We start from the raw sequence: 17,563 nt of genomic DNA, 5'->3' as shown, positions 1-17,563 counted from the left end.
ATACAGGTTAAGGCGGAGCCCTGAGACTTCGCCAAACCCCCGCATGATCTCCAAAACTCGAGGGCCCGAGCGCCGCAGGTCGGTAAGGAACAGGAGGACGTCGTCTGCGTAAAGTGCAATTCTATCCGTAAGGGTATCGTTCCAGACAAAGCCACGCAGATGGGCATCCAGTCGTATCCGCGACGCCAGGGGCTCCATGGCCAGGGCAAACAGATAGGGGGACAGCGGGCAGCCCTGCCGAGTACCACGGCCGATTTGGAAGCGCCCTGAGACCGCACCGGCCACACGGACCGACGCCGTGACATTGGTATATAGGAGACGGATATAGGACAAGAAAACAGGCCCGAGGTTGAGGCGGGCCAACAAGGTGAACAGATACGCCCAACTAAGTGTCCTGATATTTTGCACTTCTTTCCCACTGCTGGACCAGCGGAATTGCTTCCCTCGTGTCCTTGAACCACATCTTGAATAGATATCTCCCTCTCCCTTCCTTTTGTATATGACTTTTCTCTAACTCACAACATTGACAGTAGGGTGAATCAATTGTGCTCTTTCTTGCAATGGCCAGAGCAGGTAACATTAACTTCTCAAACCCCTTGGCTGTTTATACATATTCTCTCAGGGGCTGGACTTTTGTCTACAGAGTAATCTTTTATGAAGATTATTAAAATAAGTATTCATCTCAATTTGGTCTCTGAGATCTTGGTCTGTGCAGTTTCCAAATTCACTGTGTAGCAGCCCGGAATCCTTATTGCAGCCATATATTTGTCATTATTTTCCTGCTTTCTTGTTTCTACTAAAAGTTATGCGCTTCTACTTCGAAACGTGATCCTCCTTAAAGTGCCATTTCTTTCGATTCACAGCTTCAGTGTACTTGGTCCCCTGCCAAATTCAGCTGGGATCGGCTCAGTTTCTGGTAAGTGTTCACATTTGTTTGGCCCTCATCACCCAATGAAATAAAACAGTGTTTCAAATGACTTTCTATCAATTTCTACCTAATGAGGATTGAAAACTCTGTGCCATTGTTTTCACTTAATGTTTTTCTTGCCTGGATTTTGGAAAACTGTGGTAGGCGGTTGCACACTCTGCGACGTTGCCATGGTTAGGCCTACAGTATCTCCTTAGCTTTATCTTCCACTTTGTTAAAACAACTGACACCAGTTTGCAATTTCTACAAAACTGTGCACAGTGCTGTTCATTTCTTATATCCCGATAGCTTTTAGGCCAGTAAAGAATACTTGAATATTTTCTTGGTTCCAATTTCAGTTAACGCTGGCCTTTTGTGACCAGTGAATGTTTTGTGTCCGCTATTTATCTGCTAAACCGAAAAGGACCACTGCATCTTCTCACCATGCGTGGGGACGTAACCGCATTCTATGTACTCTAGGTCAGGCACAGCCGTTGCATGCTGTGATGGGTCAGCCTGACCTTGATTGACCAGCATGTTACTGCTTTGGCTAGCCTCATTTGAACAGTATGTTAGATAGCCACAGCCCTCCTCCCTTTTTTGCTCTACCCGGTAGTGTCTATCCTGCTCCAAATGTCTGCCGCCCACTGCACTAGATGTACTTAATTTTTCTCTGAAGCTGGTTCTTTTGGTTGGTCACTTCCCCTAACTTTACACGACAGGACTGAAAACCGCTGCTATTCATTGCCAAAAATATCTGGTGATCTACACTTACAAGCAAATTGACCCGTCAGAATAAAAAATCTGAGTCTTGTGGTGGGTTTGTAAAGTTGTTCGCTCATAGTTAAGTAAATGCTCTAAAGCCATAAAACTGCCACAGAAGAATACAATAATTTGCTTTTGTTCACCAAAATAATTGCAGTGTTTGCATCCAAGGGGAAATATAATCACTAAACTGCATACTTAAACTTCTCTAGCCACTCGGATGAATTGTCATTTTGAGTTTTCCTCCTTTGCAGTTAACCCACTAACAAGTGTCAGCCTTTCAGCGCAAGAGGCGATATTGTGCTGCATGTCCATTAGATTATGCTGCCCCAAAGTCCGTACCATGGGACCAGATCCAAGACTGGGTGGGAATAATAGAGAGAAGAATGTAAGGATTGCACCCTTACTTCCACCCCTGCACCAGGCCTTCCTGAAGCATGGAGGCTACAAGACCCACCATGGTGCTCCCATGTAACCCCTGTACTCCATGACCTGTCTGTAATCTGCCTCTTGGTGCAACCAGACCCCAAGCCTTCAGAAGAGGGAGAAGGCCAAAGGGGAAAATGGCACACCCAGACATTGCCTGATTTGTGTCGCAGTGCAGTTAAAACCGAGAACGTAATTTTGAAAGCGAGTGTTGATTGGCTGTTAGCACGGGCATGGGGCTTCTCTTGCCTTTGTGAACCTCTGTAGTTGCTTATTGACTGGTGAGCTTTATGACCTGTCTGGTTTTTGGCATGTCAAACCACCAGATACTCTTTTCCATCCTTCACGATTAGGCTATTAGGGTCCAGTTAGTTCACAGCGTGTGCAAAGTAATTGAGCTTGAGTTTTCATGTTTAGCTTGTAGGCTACATTTTTCAGAGGTTCCTCCTGTAGGTGCTGCTCTTTTATCTGGTAAGCATTCAGCTCCCCTTCATTTGATACTCTGCTATTCCTTTCCCCCAGCCTTTGTGCCCTCGTCCAACTGAGTAGTGTGACTGACCTGTTTGTCAGTGCTCCCCATAATTCATCTTACTTCGAATTGCAGGTTGAGAGTACCTTTCAGTTGTTCCTGTGTGGCTTGATGGATTGTAGTGCCAATGTCTTAACCAGTGCTCATTCCTGCTTTTTGGTGAAATGTTGTGGTCCTCGTTCCTTGTCACCACTGACTGCTGCCTCTACAGGCTCCTCTGGCGATGATGATACACTTGCCCTCACTGAGAACGAGTGTTCAATAATGAGAAACCTATCATGTACTCATAAATCTGAGCTGGACAGACGCCCATGCATCATATTGCAGGCAGCTAAAAGTGACTTGGTGTTTTTGCAAGAGAGCTTCGTAAGTGGGGCTAAAGGAGGGACCGTGGAACTCTTCTCCTCTTGCAGGCTGTTAAGATTTGCTATACTTTTCAGCTCCGGTGAGGTAGAGACTCGAGTGGGTGAAGAATGATGTACTGTTTCTTTCAGGTTATCTTACTAAATAGTGCTTAACATACTGTGCCTTCGCTTTTAGGAATGATGGCCCGAAGAATGCTGCTGTTATCTCGGCTACCCTCCAAAAAGGTGAGGAACTATTTTCAAGCAGGCGTCAGTTAGACTTTGTAGCTTAAATGTCTTTTATTGTGCAACTTGATGTCCTTCTTGCGTTGTCTTACTAAGACTTGGATCTTTGTATGCTGTGGGACCTATGTACATGCTATGGGTCCTATGTACATGCTATAGCTTACCTCTTGATATTGGGTGAACTTGTGATGTCGGTGTTTTGTGGGCCATGCTATCTATTTGAAAAGACCGATTTGTCTGTAGTGCTTCTAAGAAGCACAGATGCATTGTCTGACCTAAGATGGTCATACAGATGCTGCATTCTAAAAGTATGCTTCGCTCCTCCACATGTGGTGTAAGGTTTAAAATCAGTCTGATTAATGATGAGACAATCCCGAACCTGACTTTATGAAGAGAACTCGTACGGATCTGACTCCTGAAATCAGATTGCCATTCCACATATGATTATTGCTTGCTGATTGCAACTAAGGTTGAGCATATTTATAGATCGGATATGGTGGTTCTTGTAAAAATGGGGCAATATTTAGATCTAAATTGAGCTTTTAAAGGATTATACACTTCATGCAGCGAAAATTGCTGCATGTTTTTCTTTGTACTCATCACGTGTAGAAGCTATCAAATGGCCCCTGTGGTTTTCCATGCCAAGTAAATATATTGTGGGATTTAACTCGAGCACTTGTCCCAAATAATATGCACTCATTTGTATGAACAATCTTAGTTGATCTTTGTAAATCGTACAGGGTCCCTCAGTTACTGCTTCCACCAAACCTCCAAATTGAATGCTCCACAGAATGTCAAAAACTTGCAGTTCTTTTGTCACAGTCATACTCCCTATCTTTCAGCACCCCGTGAATTCCTGTTAATATCCTGTTGTATTCCTCGACACTATTGGCATGAATCAAACCATCGTCCAGGAAAGCTTGTACTGGCTGGAGATTTTGAAATCTGTACATTAGCTTTGTTAAATAGTAGTCACGAATGTGGGTAGGCATGGTATACGCAAATATTTATAAGCACCAAATGGCGTAACAGAGGTAGTTAAGAATTGAGAATTGGCTTCAAGTATCATTTGATGAAGTGCTGCATTAAGTTCTATTGTTGTAAAATACCCGGCATCCCTCAGCATGCCTACCATTTCCTGTATTTTGGAAATCGAATGATGTTCAGTAACTATATTCTTGGTGAGTGAGCGCCAACCTGCACACAATCTTATTTAGACACCCCTCCTTTTGCCCACTTTAGGACAGCGGAAATCAACTGTGCTACATCAACAGGCTTAATAATCTCTTGCACACATAAATCACCTAAAAGCTGCCTCGACTCACCCCTAAGATTGAGTTTCACATTTCCCTTCTTATGTTTGACAGGATGACGCCTTTCTGCAAAATTGTGTGCTCAAACCGTTTGCTACAACCTACTTTGACAAAGAAAACCTCTCCAAAACAGTTCAAAATATGACTCATCCATCCGCCCCATCAGAATCGATGGGCTATCTGTACCTGGTGCGGTCCCTAATCTACCCTGATTAACCCATCCAATTAGGTCTCTACTGTCACTCGCTACGTAACCTTTTGTGTAAGTACCACTGTCCTTAATCTCCTAAGCAGTCTTCATATAGCCGTAAGTAATGATACGTGCTCACCAAACACTTCATTTTTAATATATGAAGCCTTCAGGAGCTCATTTGCCAGAACTTCAGTAAAACTGTATTCCTATAAAATAGTTACAAGTAAACCCAAATCAGTCATAACTCTTTATCTACTGTTAACGCCATTTTTGACATTCTTTCACTCGCATAATTTATTTTCTCCTTTATGTGACTTACTCTCACTGAGTTATGTGCCTTAAACACACTTTTAAATGTGTCCTGATATTTTGCACTTCTTTCCCACTGCTGGACCAGCGGAATTGCTTCCCTTGTGTCCTTGAACCACATCTTGAATAGATATCTCCCTCTCCCTTCCTTTTGTATATGACTTTTCTCTAACTCACAACATTGACAGTAGGGTGAATCAATTGTGCTCTTTCTTGCAATGGCCAGAGCAGGTAACATTAACTTCTCAAACCCCTTGGCTGTTTATACATATTCTCTCAGGGGCTGGACTTTTGTCTACTGAGTAATCTTTTATGAAGATTATTAAAATAAGTATTCATCTCAATTTGGTCTCTGAGATCTTGGTCTGTGCAGTTTCCAAATTCACTGTGTAGCAGCCCGGAATCCTTAGTGCAGCCATATCCTCATAGCTGCTATTAAACATTCCTCCCCAGTGCTGCGCTGTCCATTAGAACTAGTGCTGTATGGACGTTCAAAGGTCGTGCGCAGCACTGGGGAGGTAGTGCTGCCGTCGGCCAATGCACCGAGGCAGCACTTAAGGGGATATATTTGTCATTATTTTCCTGCTTTCTTGTTTCTACTAAAAGTTATGCGCTTCTACTTCGAAACGTGATCCTCCTTAAAGTGCCATTTCTTTCGATTCACAGCTTCAGTGTACTTGGTCCCCTGCCAAATTCAGCTGGGATCGGCTCAGTTTCTGGTAAGTGTTCACATTTGTTTGGCCCTCATCACCCAATGAAATAAAACAGTGTTTCAAATGACTTTCTATCAATTTCTACCTAATGAGGATTGAAAACTCTGTGCCATTGTTTTCACTTAATGTTTTTCTTGCCTGGATTTTGGAAAACTGTGGTAGGCGGTTGCACACTCTGCGACGTTGCCATGGTTAGGCCTACAGTATCTCCTTAGCTTTATCTTCCACTTTGTTAAAACAACTGACACCAGTTTGCAATTTCTACAAAACTGTGCACAGTGCTGTTCATTTCTTATATCCCGATAGCTTTTAGGCCAGTAAAGAATACTTGAATATTTTCTTGGTTCCAATTTCAGTTAACGCTGGCCTTTTGTGACCAGTGAATGTTTTGTGTCCGCTATTTATCTGCTAAACCGAAAAGGACCACTGCATCTTCTCACCATGCGTGGGGACGTAACCGCATTCTATGTACTCTAGGTCAGGCACAGCCGTTGCATGCTGTGATGGGTCAGCCTGACCTTGATTGACCAGCATTTTACTGCTTTGGCTAGCCTCATTTGAACAGTATGTTAGATAGCCACAGCCCTCCTCCCTTTTTTGCTCTACCCGGTAGTGTCTATCCTGCTCCAAATGTCTGCCGCCCACTGCACTAGATGTACTTAATTTTTCTCTGAAGCTGGTTCTTTTGGTTGGTCACTTCCCCTAACTTTACACGACAGGACTGAAAACCGCTGCTATTCATTGCCAAAAATATCTGGTGATCTACACTTACAAGCAAATTGACCCTTCAGAATAAAAAATCTGAGTCTTGTGGTGGGTTTGTAAAGTTGTTCGCTCATAGTTAAGTAAATGCTCTAAAGCCATAAAACTGCCACAGAAGAATACAATAATTTGCTTTTGTTCACCAAAGTAATTGCAGTGTTTGCATCCAAGGGGAAATATAATCACTAAACTGCATACTTAAACTTCTCTAGCCACTCGGATGAATTGTCATTTTGAGTTTTCCTCCTTTGCAGTTAACCCACTAACAAGTGTCAGCCTTTCAGCGCAAGAGGCGATATTGTGCTGCATGTCCATTAGATTATGCTGCCCCAAAGTCCGTACCATGGGACCAGATCCAAGACTGGGTGGGAATAATAGAGAGAAGAATGTAAGGATTGCACCCTTACTTCCACCCCTGCACCAGGCCTTCCTGAAGCATGGAGGCTACAAGACCCACCATGGTGCTCCCATGTAACCCCTGTACTCCATGACCTGTCTGTAATCTGCCTCTTGGTGCAACCAGACCCCAAGCCTTCAGAAGAGGGAGAAGGCCAAAGGGGAAAATGGCACACCCAGACATTGCCTGATTTGTGTTGCAGTGCAGTTAAAACCGAGAACGTAATTTTGAAAGCGAGTGTTGATTGGCTGTTAGCACGGGCATGGGGCTTCTCTTGCCTTTGTGAACCTCTGTAGTTGCTTATTGACTGGTGAGCTTTATGACCTGTCTGGTTTTTGGCATGTCAAACCACCAGATACTCTTTTCCATCCTTCACGATTAGGCTATTAGGGTCCAGTTAGTTCACAGCGTGTGCAAAGTAATTGAGCTTGAGTTTTCATGTTTAGCTTGTAGGCTACATTTTTCAGAGGTTCCTCCTGTAGGTGCTGCTCTTTTATCTGGTAAGCATTCAGCTCCCCTTCATTTGATACTCTGCTATTCCTTTCCCCCAGCCTTTGTGCCCTCGTCCAACTGAGTAGTGTGACTGACCTGTTTGTCAGTGCTCCCCATAATTCATCTTACTTCGAATTGCAGGTTGAGAGTACCTTTCAGTTGTTCCTGTGTGGCTTGATGGATTGTAGTGCCAATGTCTTAACCAGTGCTCATTCCTGCTTTTTGGTGAAATGTTGTGGTCCTCGTTCCTTGTCACCACTGACTGCTGCCTCTACAGGCTCCTCTGGCGATGATGATACACTTGCCCTCACTGAGAACGAGTGTTCAATAATGAGAAACCTATCATGTACTCATAAATCTGAGCTGGACAGACGCCCATGCATCATATTGCAGGCAGCTAAAAGTGACTTGGTGTTTTTGCAAGAGAGCTTCGTAAGTGGGGCTAAAGGAGGGACCGTGGAACTCTTCTCCTCTTGCAGGCTGTTAAGATTTGCTATACTTTTCAGCTCCGGTGAGGTAGAGACTCGAGTGGGTGAAGAATGATGTACTGTTTCTTTCAGGTTATCTTACTAAATAGTGCTTAACATACTGTGCCTTCGCTTTTAGGAATGATGGCCCGAAGAATGCTGCTGTTATCTCGGCTACCCTCCAAAAAGGTGAGGAACTATTTTCAAGCAGGCGTCAGTTAGACTTTGTAGCTTAAATGTCTTTTATTGTGCAACTTGATGTCCTTCTTGCGTTGTCTTACTAAGACTTGGATCTTTGTATGCTGTGGGACCTATGTACATGCTATAGCTTACCTCTTGATATTGGGTGAACTTGTGATGTCGGTGTTTTGTGGGCCATGCTATCTATTTGAAAAGACCGATTTGTCTGTAGTGCTTCTAAGAAGCACAGATGCATTGTCTGACCTAAGATGGTCATACAGATGCTGCATTCTAAAAGTATGCTTCGCTCCTCCACATGTGGTGTAAGGTTTAAAATCAGTCTGATTAATGATGAGACAATCCCGAACCTGACTTTATGAAGAGAACTCGTACGGATCTGACTCCTGAAATCAGATTGCCATTCCACATATGATTATTGCTTGCTGATTGCAACTAAGGTTGAGCATATTTATAGATCGGATATGGTGGTTCTTGTAAAAATGGGGCAATATTTAGATCTAAATTGAGCTTTTAAAGGATTATACACTTCATGCAGCGAAAATTGCTGCATGTTTTTCTTTGTACTCATCACGTGTAGAAGCTATCAAATGGCCCCTGTGGTTTTCCATGCCAAGTAAATATATTGTGGGATTTAACTCGAGCACTTGTCCCAAATAATATGCACTCATTTGTATGAACAATCTTAGTTGATCTTTGTAAATCGTACAGGGTCCCTCAGTTACTGCTTCCACCAAACCTCCAAATTGAATGCTCCACAGAATGTCAAAAACTTGCAGTTCTTTTGTCACAGTCATACTCCCTATCTTTCAGCACCCCGTGAATTCCTGTTAATATCCTGTTGTATTCCTCGACACTATTGGCATGAATCAAACCATCGTCCAGGAAAGCTTGTACTGGCTGGAGATTTTGAAATCTGTACATTAGCTTTGTAAAATAGTAGTCACGAATGTGGGTAGGCATGGTATACGCAAATATTTATAAGCACCAAATGGCGTAACAGAGGTAGTTAAGAATTGAGAATTGGCTTCAAGTATCATTTGATGAAGTGCTGCATTAAGTTCTATTGTTGTAAAATACCCGGCATCCCTCAGCATGCCTACCATTTCCTGTATTTTGGAAATCGAATGATGTTCAGTAACTATATTCTTGGTGAGTGAGCGCCAACCTGCACACAATCTTATTTAGACACCCCTCCTTTTGCCCACTTTAGGACAGCGGAAATCAACTGTGCTACATCAACAGGCTTAATAATCTCTTGCACACATAAATCACCTAAAAGCTGCCTCGACTCACCCCTAAGATTGAGTTTCACATTTCCCTTCTTATGTTTGACAGGATGACGCCTTTCTGCAAAATTGTGTGCTCAAACCGTTTGCTACAACCTACTTTGACAAAGAAAACCTCTCCAAAACAGTTCAAAATATGACTCATCCATCCGCCCCATCAGAATCGATGGGCTATCTGTACCTGGTGCGGTCCCTAATCTACCCTGATTAACCCATCCAATTAGGTCTCTACTGTCACTCGCTACGTAACCTTTTGTGTAAGTACCACTGTCCTTAATCTCCTAAGCAGTCTTCATATAGCCGTAAGTAATGATACGTGCTCACCAAACACTTCATTTTTAATATATGAAGCCTTCAGGAGCTCATTTGCCAGAACTTCAGTAAAACTGTATTCCTATAAAATAGTTACAAGTAAACCCAAATCAGTCATAACTCTTTATCTACTGTTAACGCCATTTTTGACATTCTTTCACTCGCATAATTTATTTTCTCCTTTATGTGACTTACTCTCACTGAGTTATGTGCCTTAAACACACTTTTAAATGTGTCCTGATATTTTGCACTTCTTTCCCACTGCTGGACCAGCGGAATTGCTTCCCTCGTGTCCTTGAACCACATCTTGAATAGATATCTCCCTCTCCCTTCCTTTTGTATATGACTTTTCTCTAACTCACAACATTGACAGTAGGGTGAATCAATTGTGCTCTTTCTTGCAATGGCCAGAGCAGGTAACATTAACTTCTCAAACCCCTTGGCTGTTTATACATATTCTCTCAGGGGCTGGACTTTTGTCTACAGAGTAATCTTTTATGAAGATTATTAAAATAAGTATTCATCTCAATTTGGTCTCTGAGATCTTGGTCTGTGCAGTTTCCAAATTCACTGTGTAGCAGCCCGGAATCCTTATTGCAGCCATATATTTGTCATTATTTTCCTGCTTTCTTGTTTCTACTAAAAGTTATGCGCTTCTACTTCGAAACGTGATCCTCCTTAAAGTGCCATTTCTTTCGATTCACAGCTTCAGTGTACTTGGTCCCCTGCCAAATTCAGCTGGGATCGGCTCAGTTTCTGGTAAGTGTTCACATTTGTTTGGCCCTCATCACCCAATGAAATAAAACAGTGTTTCAAATGACTTTCTATCAATTTCTACCTAATGAGGATTGAAAACTCTGTGCCATTGTTTTCACTTAATGTTTTTCTTGCCTGGATTTTGGAAAACTGTGGTAGGCGGTTGCACACTCTGCGACGTTGCCATGGTTAGGCCTACAGTATCTCCTTAGCTTTATCTTCCACTTTGTTAAAACAACTGACACCAGTTTGCAATTTCTACAAAACTGTGCACAGTGCTGTTCATTTCTTATATCCCGATAGCTTTTAGGCCAGTAAAGAATACTTGAATATTTTCTTGGTTCCAATTTCAGTTAACGCTGGCCTTTTGTGACCAGTGAATGTTTTGTGTCCGCTATTTATCTGCTAAACCGAAAAGGACCACTGCATCTTCTCACCATGCGTGGGGACGTAACCGCATTCTATGTACTCTAGGTCAGGCACAGCCGTTGCATGCTGTGATGGGTCAGCCTGACCTTGATTGACCAGCATGTTACTGCTTTGGCTAGCCTCATTTGAACAGTATGTTAGATAGCCACAGCCCTCCTCCCTTTTTTGCTCTACCCGGTAGTGTCTATCCTGCTCCAAATGTCTGCCGCCCACTGCACTAGATGTACTTAATTTTTCTCTGAAGCTGCTTCTTTTGGTTGGTCACTTCCCCTAACTTTACACGACAGGACTGAAAACCGCTGCTATTCATTGCCAAAAATATCTGGTGATCTACACTTACAAGCAAATTGACCCTTCAGAATAAAAAATCTGAGTCTTGTGGTGGGTTTGTAAAGTTGTTCGCTCATAGTTAAGTAAATGCTCTAAAGCCATAAAACTGCCACAGAAGAATACAATAATTTGCTTTTGTTCACCAAAATAATTGCAGTGTTTGCATCCAAGGGGAAATATAATCACTAAACTGCATACTTAAACTTCTCTAGCCACTCGGATGAATTGTCATTTTGAGTTTTCCTCCTTTGCAGTTAACCCACTAACAAGTGTCAGCCTTTCAGCGCAAGAGGCGATATTGTGCTGCATGTCCATTAGATTATGCTGCCCCAAAGTCCGTACCATGGGACCAGATCCAAGACTGGGTGGGAATAATAGAGAGAAGAATGTAAGGATTGCACCCTTACTTCCACCCCTGCACCAGGCCTTCCTGAAGCATGGAGGCTACAAGACCCACCATGGTGCTCCCATGTAACCCCTGTACTCCATGACCTGTCTGTAATCTGCCTCTTGGTGCAACCAGACCCCAAGCCTTCAGAAGAGGGAGAAGGCCAAAGGGGAAAATGGCACACCCAGACATTGCCTGATTTGTGTCGCAGTGCAGTTAAAACCGAGAACGTAATTTTGAAAGCGAGTGTTGATTGGCTGTTAGCACGGGCATGGGGCTTCTCTTGCCTTTGTGAACCTCTGTAGTTGCTTATTGACTGGTGAGCTTTATGACCTGTCTGGTTTTTGGCATGTCAAACCACCAGATACTCTTTTCCATCCTTCACGATTAGGCTATTAGGGTCCAGTTAGTTCACAGCGTGTGCAAAGTAATTGAGCTTGAGTTTTCATGTTTAGCTTGTAGGCTACATTTTTCAGAGGTTCCTCCTGTAGGTGCTGCTCTTTTATCTGGTAAGCATTCAGCTCCCCTTCATTTGATACTCTGCTATTCCTTTCCCCCAGCCTTTGTGCCCTCGTCCAACTGAGTAGTGTGACTGACCTGTTTGTCAGTGCTCCCCATAATTCATCTTACTTCGAATTGCAGGTTGAGAGTACCTTTCAGTTGTTCCTGTGTGGCTTGATGGATTGTAGTGCCAATGTCTTAACCAGTGCTCATTCCTGCTTTTTGGTGAAATGTTGTGGTCCTCGTTCCTTGTCACCACTGACTGCTGCCTCTACAGGCTCCTCTGGCGATGATGATACACTTGCCCTCACTGAGAACGAGTGTTCAATAATGAGAAACCTATCATGTACTCATAAATCTGAGCTGGACAGACGCCCATGCATCATATTGCAGGCAGCTAAAAGTGACTTGGTGTTTTTGCAAGAGAGCTTCGTAAGTGGGGCTAAAGGAGGGACCGTGGAACTCTTCTCCTCTTGCAGGCTGTTAAGATTTGCTATACTTTTCAGCTCCGGTGAGGTAGAGACTCGAGTGGGTGAAGAATGATGTACTGTTTCTTTCAGGTTATCTTACTAAATAGTGCTTACCATACTGTGCCTTCGCTTTTAGGAATGATGGCCCGAAGAATGCTGCTGTTATCTCGGCTACCCTCCAAAAAGGTGAGGAACTATTTTCAAGCAGGCGTCAGTTAGACTTTGTAGCTTAAATGTCTTTTATTGTGCAACTTGATGTCCTTCTTACGTTGTCTTACTAAGACTTGGATCTTTGTATGCTGTGGGACCTATGTACATGCTATGGGACCTATGTACATGCTATAGCTTACCTCTTGATATTGGGTGAACTTGTGATGTCGGTGTTTTGTGGGCCATGCTATCTATTTGAAAAGACCGATTTGTCTGTAGTGCTTCTAAGAAGCACAGATGCATTGTCTGACCTAAGATGGTCATACAGATGCTGCATTCTAAAAGTATGCTTCGCTCCTCCACATGTGGTGTAAGGTTTAAAATCAGTCTGATTAATGATGAGACCATCCCGAACCTGACTTTATGAAGAGAACTCGTACGGATCTGACTCCTGAAATCAGATTGCCATTCCACATATGATTATTGCTTGCTGATTGCAACTAAGGTTGAGCATATTTATAGATCGGATATGGTGGTTCTTGTAAAAATGGGGCAATATTTAGATCTAAATTGAGCTTTTAAAGGATTATACACTTCATGCAGCGAAAATTGCTGCATGTTTTTCTTTGTACTCATCACGTGTAGAAGCTATCAAATGGCCCCTGTAGTTTTCCATGCCAAGTAAATATATTGTGGGATTTAACTCGAGCACTTGTCCCAAATAATATGCACTCATTTGTATGAACAATCTTAGTTGATCTTTGTAAATCGTACAGGGTCCCTCAGTTACTGCTTCCACCAAACCTCCAAATTGAATGCTCCACAGAATGTCAAAAACTTGCAGTTCTTTTGTCACAGTCATACTCCCTATCTTTCAGCACCCCGTGAATTCCTGTTAATATCCTGTTGTATTCCTCGACACTATTGGCATGAATCAAACCATCGTCCAGGAAAGCTTGTACTGGCTGGAGATTTTGAAATCTGTACATTAGCTTTGTAAAATAGTAGTCACGAATGTGGGTAGGCATGGTATACGCAAATATTTATAAGCACCAAATGGCGTAACAGAGGTAGTTAAGAATTGAGAATTGGCTTCAAGTATCATTTGATGAAGTGCTGCATTAAGTTCTATTGTTGTAAAATACCCGGCATCCCTCAGCATGCCTACCATTTCCTGTATTTTGGAAATCAAATGATGTTCAGTAACTATATTCTTGGTGAGTGAGCGCCAACCTGCACACAATCTTATTTAGACACCCCTCCTTTTGCCCACTTTAGGACAGCGGAAATCAACTGTGCTACATCAACAGGCTTAATAATCTCTTGCACACATAAATCACCTAAAAGCTGCCTCGACTCACCCCTAAGATTGAGTTTCACATTTCCCTTCTTATGTTTGACAGGATGACGCCTTTCTGCAAAATTGTGTGCTCAAACCGTTTGCTACAACCTACTTTGACAAAGAAAACCTCTCCAAAACAGTTCAAAATATGACTCATCCATCCGCCCCATCAGAATCGATGGGCTATCTGTACCTGGTGCGGTCCCTAATCTACCCTGATTAACCCATCCAATTAGGTCTCTACTGTCACTCGCTACGTAACCTTTTGTGTAAGTACCACTGTCCTTAATCTCCTAAGCAGTCTTCATATAGCCGTAAGTAATGATACGTGCTCACCAAACACTTCATTTTTAATATATGAAGCCTTCAGGAGCTCATTTGCCAGAACTTCAGTAAAACTGTATTCCTATAAAATAGTTACAAGTAAACCCAAATCAGTCATAACTCTTTATCTACTGTTAACGCCATTTTTGACATTCTTTCACTCGCATAATTTATTTTCTCCTTTATGTGACTTACTCTCACTGAGTTATGTGCCTTAAACACACTTTTAAATGTGTCCTGATATTTTGCACTTCTTTCCCACTGCTGGACCAGCGGAATTGCTTCCCTCGTGTCCTTGAACCACATCTTGAATAGATATCTCCCTCTCCCTTCCTTTTGTATATGACTTTTCTCTAACTCACAACATTGACAGTAGGGTGAATCAATTGTGCTCTTTCTTGCAATGGCCAGAGCAGGTAACATTAACTTCTCAAACCCCTTGGCTGTTTATACATATTCTCTCAGGGGCTGGACTTTTGTCTACAGAGTAATCTTTTATGAAGATTATTAAAATAAGTATTCATCTCAATTTGGTCTCTGAGATCTTGGTCTGTGCAGTTTCCAAATTCACTGTGTAGCAGCCCGGAATCCTTATTGCAGCCATATATTTGTCATTATTTTCCTGCTTTCTTGTTTCTACTAAAAGTTATGCGCTTCTACTTCGAAACGTGATCCTCCTTAAAGTGCCATTTCTTTCGATTCACAGCTTCAGTGTACTTGGTCCCCTGCCAAATTCAGCTGGGATCGGCTCAGTTTCTGGTAAGTGTTCACATTTGTTTGGCCCTCATCACCCAATGAAATAAAACAGTGTTTCAAATGACTTTCTATCAATTTCTACCTAATGAGGATTGAAAACTCTGTGCCATTGTTTTCACTTAATGTTTTTCTTGCCTGGATTTTGGAAAACTGTGGTAGGCGGTTGCACACTCTGCGACGTTGCCATGGTTAGGCGTACAGTATCTCCTTAGCTTTATCTTCCACTTTGTTAAAACAACTGACACCAGTTTGCAATTTCTACAAAACTGTGCACAGTGCTGTTCATTTCTTATATCCCGATAGCTTTTAGGCCAGTAAAGAATACTTGAATATTTTCTTGGTTCCAATTTCAGTTAACGCTGGCCTTTTGTGACCAGTGAATGTTTTGTGTCCGCTATTTATCTGCTAAACCGAAAAGGACCACTGCATCTTCTCACCATGCGTGGGGACGTAACCGCATTCTATGTACTCTAGGTCAGGCACAGCCGTTGCATGCTGTGATGGGTCAGCCTGACCTTGATTGACCAGCATGTTACTGCTTTGGCTAGCCTCATTTGAACAGTATGTTAGATAGCCACAGCCCTCCTCCCTTTTTTGCTCTACCCGGTAGTGTCTATCCTGCTCCAAATGTCTGCCGCCCACTGCACTAGATGTACTTAATTTTTCTCTGAAGCTGCTTCTTTTGGTTGGTCACTTCCCCTAACTTTACACGACAGGACTGAAAACCGCTGCTATTCATTGCCAAAAATATCTGGTGATCTACACTTACAAGCAAATTGACCCTTCAGAATAAAAAATCTGAGTCTTGTGGTGGGTTTGTAAAGTTGTTCGCTCATAGTTAAGTAAATGCTCTAAAGCCATAAAACTGCCACAGAAGAATACAATAATTTGCTTTTGTTCACCAAAATAATTGCAGTGTTTGCATCCAAGGGGAAATATAATCACTAAACTGCATACTTAAACTTCTCTAGCCACTCGGATGAATTGTCATTTTGAGTTTTCCTCCTTTGCAGTTAACCCACTAACAAGTGTCAGCCTTTCAGCGCAAGAGGCGATATTGTGCTGCATGTCCATTAGATTATGCTGCCCCAAAGTCCGTACCATGGGACCAGATCCAAGACTGGGTGGGAATAATAGAGAGAAGAATGTAAGGATTGCACCCTTACTTCCACCCCTGCACCAGGCCTTCCTGAAGCATGGAGGCTACAAGACCCACCATGGTGCTCCCATGTAACCCCTGTACTCCATGACCTGTCTGTAATCTGCCTCTTGGTGCAACCAGACCACAAGCCTTCAGAAGAGGGAGAAGGCCAAAGGGGAAAATGGCACACCCAGACATTGCCTGATTTGTGTCGCAGTGCAATTAAAACCGAGAACGTAATTTTGAAAGCGAGTGTTGATTGGCTGTTAGCACGGGCATGGGGCTTCTCTTGCCTTTGTGAACCTCTGTAGTTGCTTATTGACTAGTGAGCTTTATGACCTGTCTGGTTTTTGGCATGTCAAACCACCAGATACTCTTTTCCATCCTTCACGATTAGGCTATTAGGGTCCAGTTAGTTCACAGCGTGTGCAAAGTAATTGAGCTTGAGTTTTCATGTTTAGCTTGTAGGCTACATTTTTCAGAGGTTCCTCCTGTAGGTGCTGCTCTTTTATCTGGTAAGCATTCAGCTCCCCTTCATTTGATACTCTGCTATTCCTTTCCCCCAGCCTTTGTGCCCTCGTCCAACTGAGTAGTGTGACTGACCTGTTTGTCAGTGCTCCCCATAATTCATCTTACTTCGAATTGCAGGTTGAGAGTACCTTTCAGTTGTTCCTGTGTGGCTTGATGGATTGTAGTGCCAATGTCTTAACCAGTGCTCATTCCTGCTTTTTGGTGAAATGTTGTGGTCCTCGTTCCTTGTCACCACTGACTGCTGCCTCTACAGGCTCCTCTGGCGATGATGATACACTTGCCCTCACTGAGAACGAGTGTTCAATAATGAGAAACCTATCATGTACTCATAAATCTGAGCTGGACAGACGCCCATGCATCATATTGCAGGCAGCTAAAAGTGACTTGGTGTTTTTGCAAGAGAGCTTCGTAAGTGGGGCTAAAGGAGGGACCGTGGAACTCTTCTCCTCTTGCAGGCTGTTAAGATTTGCTATACTTTTCAGCTCCGGTGAGGTAGAGACTCGAGTGGGTGAAGAATGATGTACTGTTTCTTTCAGGTTATCTTACTAAATAGTGCTTACCATACTGTGCCTTCGCTTTTAGGAATGATGGCCCGAAGAATGCTGCTGTTATCTCGGCTACCCTCCAAAAAGGTGAGGAACTATTTTCAAGCAGGCGTCAGTTAGACTTTGTAGCTTAAATGTCTTTTATTGTGCAACTTGATGTCCTTCTTACGTTGTCTTACTAAGACTTGGATCTTTGTATGCTGTGGGACCTATGTACATGCTATGGGACCTATGTACA

The 17,563-nt window shown here is 42.8% G+C and overlaps 7 non-coding genes across 7 annotated transcripts; all 7 read left to right on the top strand.

Annotated features, from left to right (window-relative positions):
- Nucleotides 1-2,843: 2,843 nt before the first annotated feature.
- LOC147672044 (small nucleolar RNA SNORD103/SNORD85) lies at nucleotides 2,844-2,929 on the top strand. The gene has a single exon (XR_015303582.1). It is a non-coding gene; the product is annotated as a small nucleolar RNA SNORD103/SNORD85 (small nucleolar RNA).
- A 642-nt stretch (nucleotides 2,930-3,571) lies between these two features.
- Nucleotides 3,572-3,639, top strand: LOC147672043 (small nucleolar RNA SNORD50). Its single transcript, XR_015303610.1, has one exon. It is a non-coding gene; the product is annotated as a small nucleolar RNA SNORD50 (small nucleolar RNA).
- Nucleotides 3,640-7,678: 4,039 nt separating this feature from the next.
- On the top strand, nucleotides 7,679-7,764 carry LOC147672042 (small nucleolar RNA SNORD103/SNORD85). Its single transcript, XR_015303581.1, has one exon. It is a non-coding gene; the product is annotated as a small nucleolar RNA SNORD103/SNORD85 (small nucleolar RNA).
- A 622-nt stretch (nucleotides 7,765-8,386) lies between these two features.
- On the top strand, nucleotides 8,387-8,454 carry LOC147672041 (small nucleolar RNA SNORD50). Its single transcript, XR_015303609.1, has one exon. It is a non-coding gene; the product is annotated as a small nucleolar RNA SNORD50 (small nucleolar RNA).
- A 3,894-nt stretch (nucleotides 8,455-12,348) lies between these two features.
- LOC147672040 (small nucleolar RNA SNORD103/SNORD85) lies at nucleotides 12,349-12,434 on the top strand. The gene has a single exon (XR_015303577.1). It is a non-coding gene; the product is annotated as a small nucleolar RNA SNORD103/SNORD85 (small nucleolar RNA).
- A 642-nt stretch (nucleotides 12,435-13,076) lies between these two features.
- Nucleotides 13,077-13,144, top strand: LOC147672039 (small nucleolar RNA SNORD50). Its single transcript, XR_015303573.1, has one exon. It is a non-coding gene; the product is annotated as a small nucleolar RNA SNORD50 (small nucleolar RNA).
- A 3,894-nt stretch (nucleotides 13,145-17,038) lies between these two features.
- LOC147672038 (small nucleolar RNA SNORD103/SNORD85) lies at nucleotides 17,039-17,124 on the top strand. Its single transcript, XR_015303623.1, has one exon. It is a non-coding gene; the product is annotated as a small nucleolar RNA SNORD103/SNORD85 (small nucleolar RNA).
- Nucleotides 17,125-17,563: the final 439 nt, after the last annotated feature.

Source organism: Lissotriton vulgaris, unplaced genomic scaffold (assembly GCF_964263255.1).
Source record: "Lissotriton vulgaris unplaced genomic scaffold, aLisVul1.2 SCAFFOLD_445, whole genome shotgun sequence".
Lineage (NCBI taxonomy): Eukaryota > Metazoa > Chordata > Amphibia > Caudata > Salamandridae > Lissotriton > Lissotriton vulgaris.
This window is presented reverse-complemented; position numbering and strand designations above follow the sequence as displayed.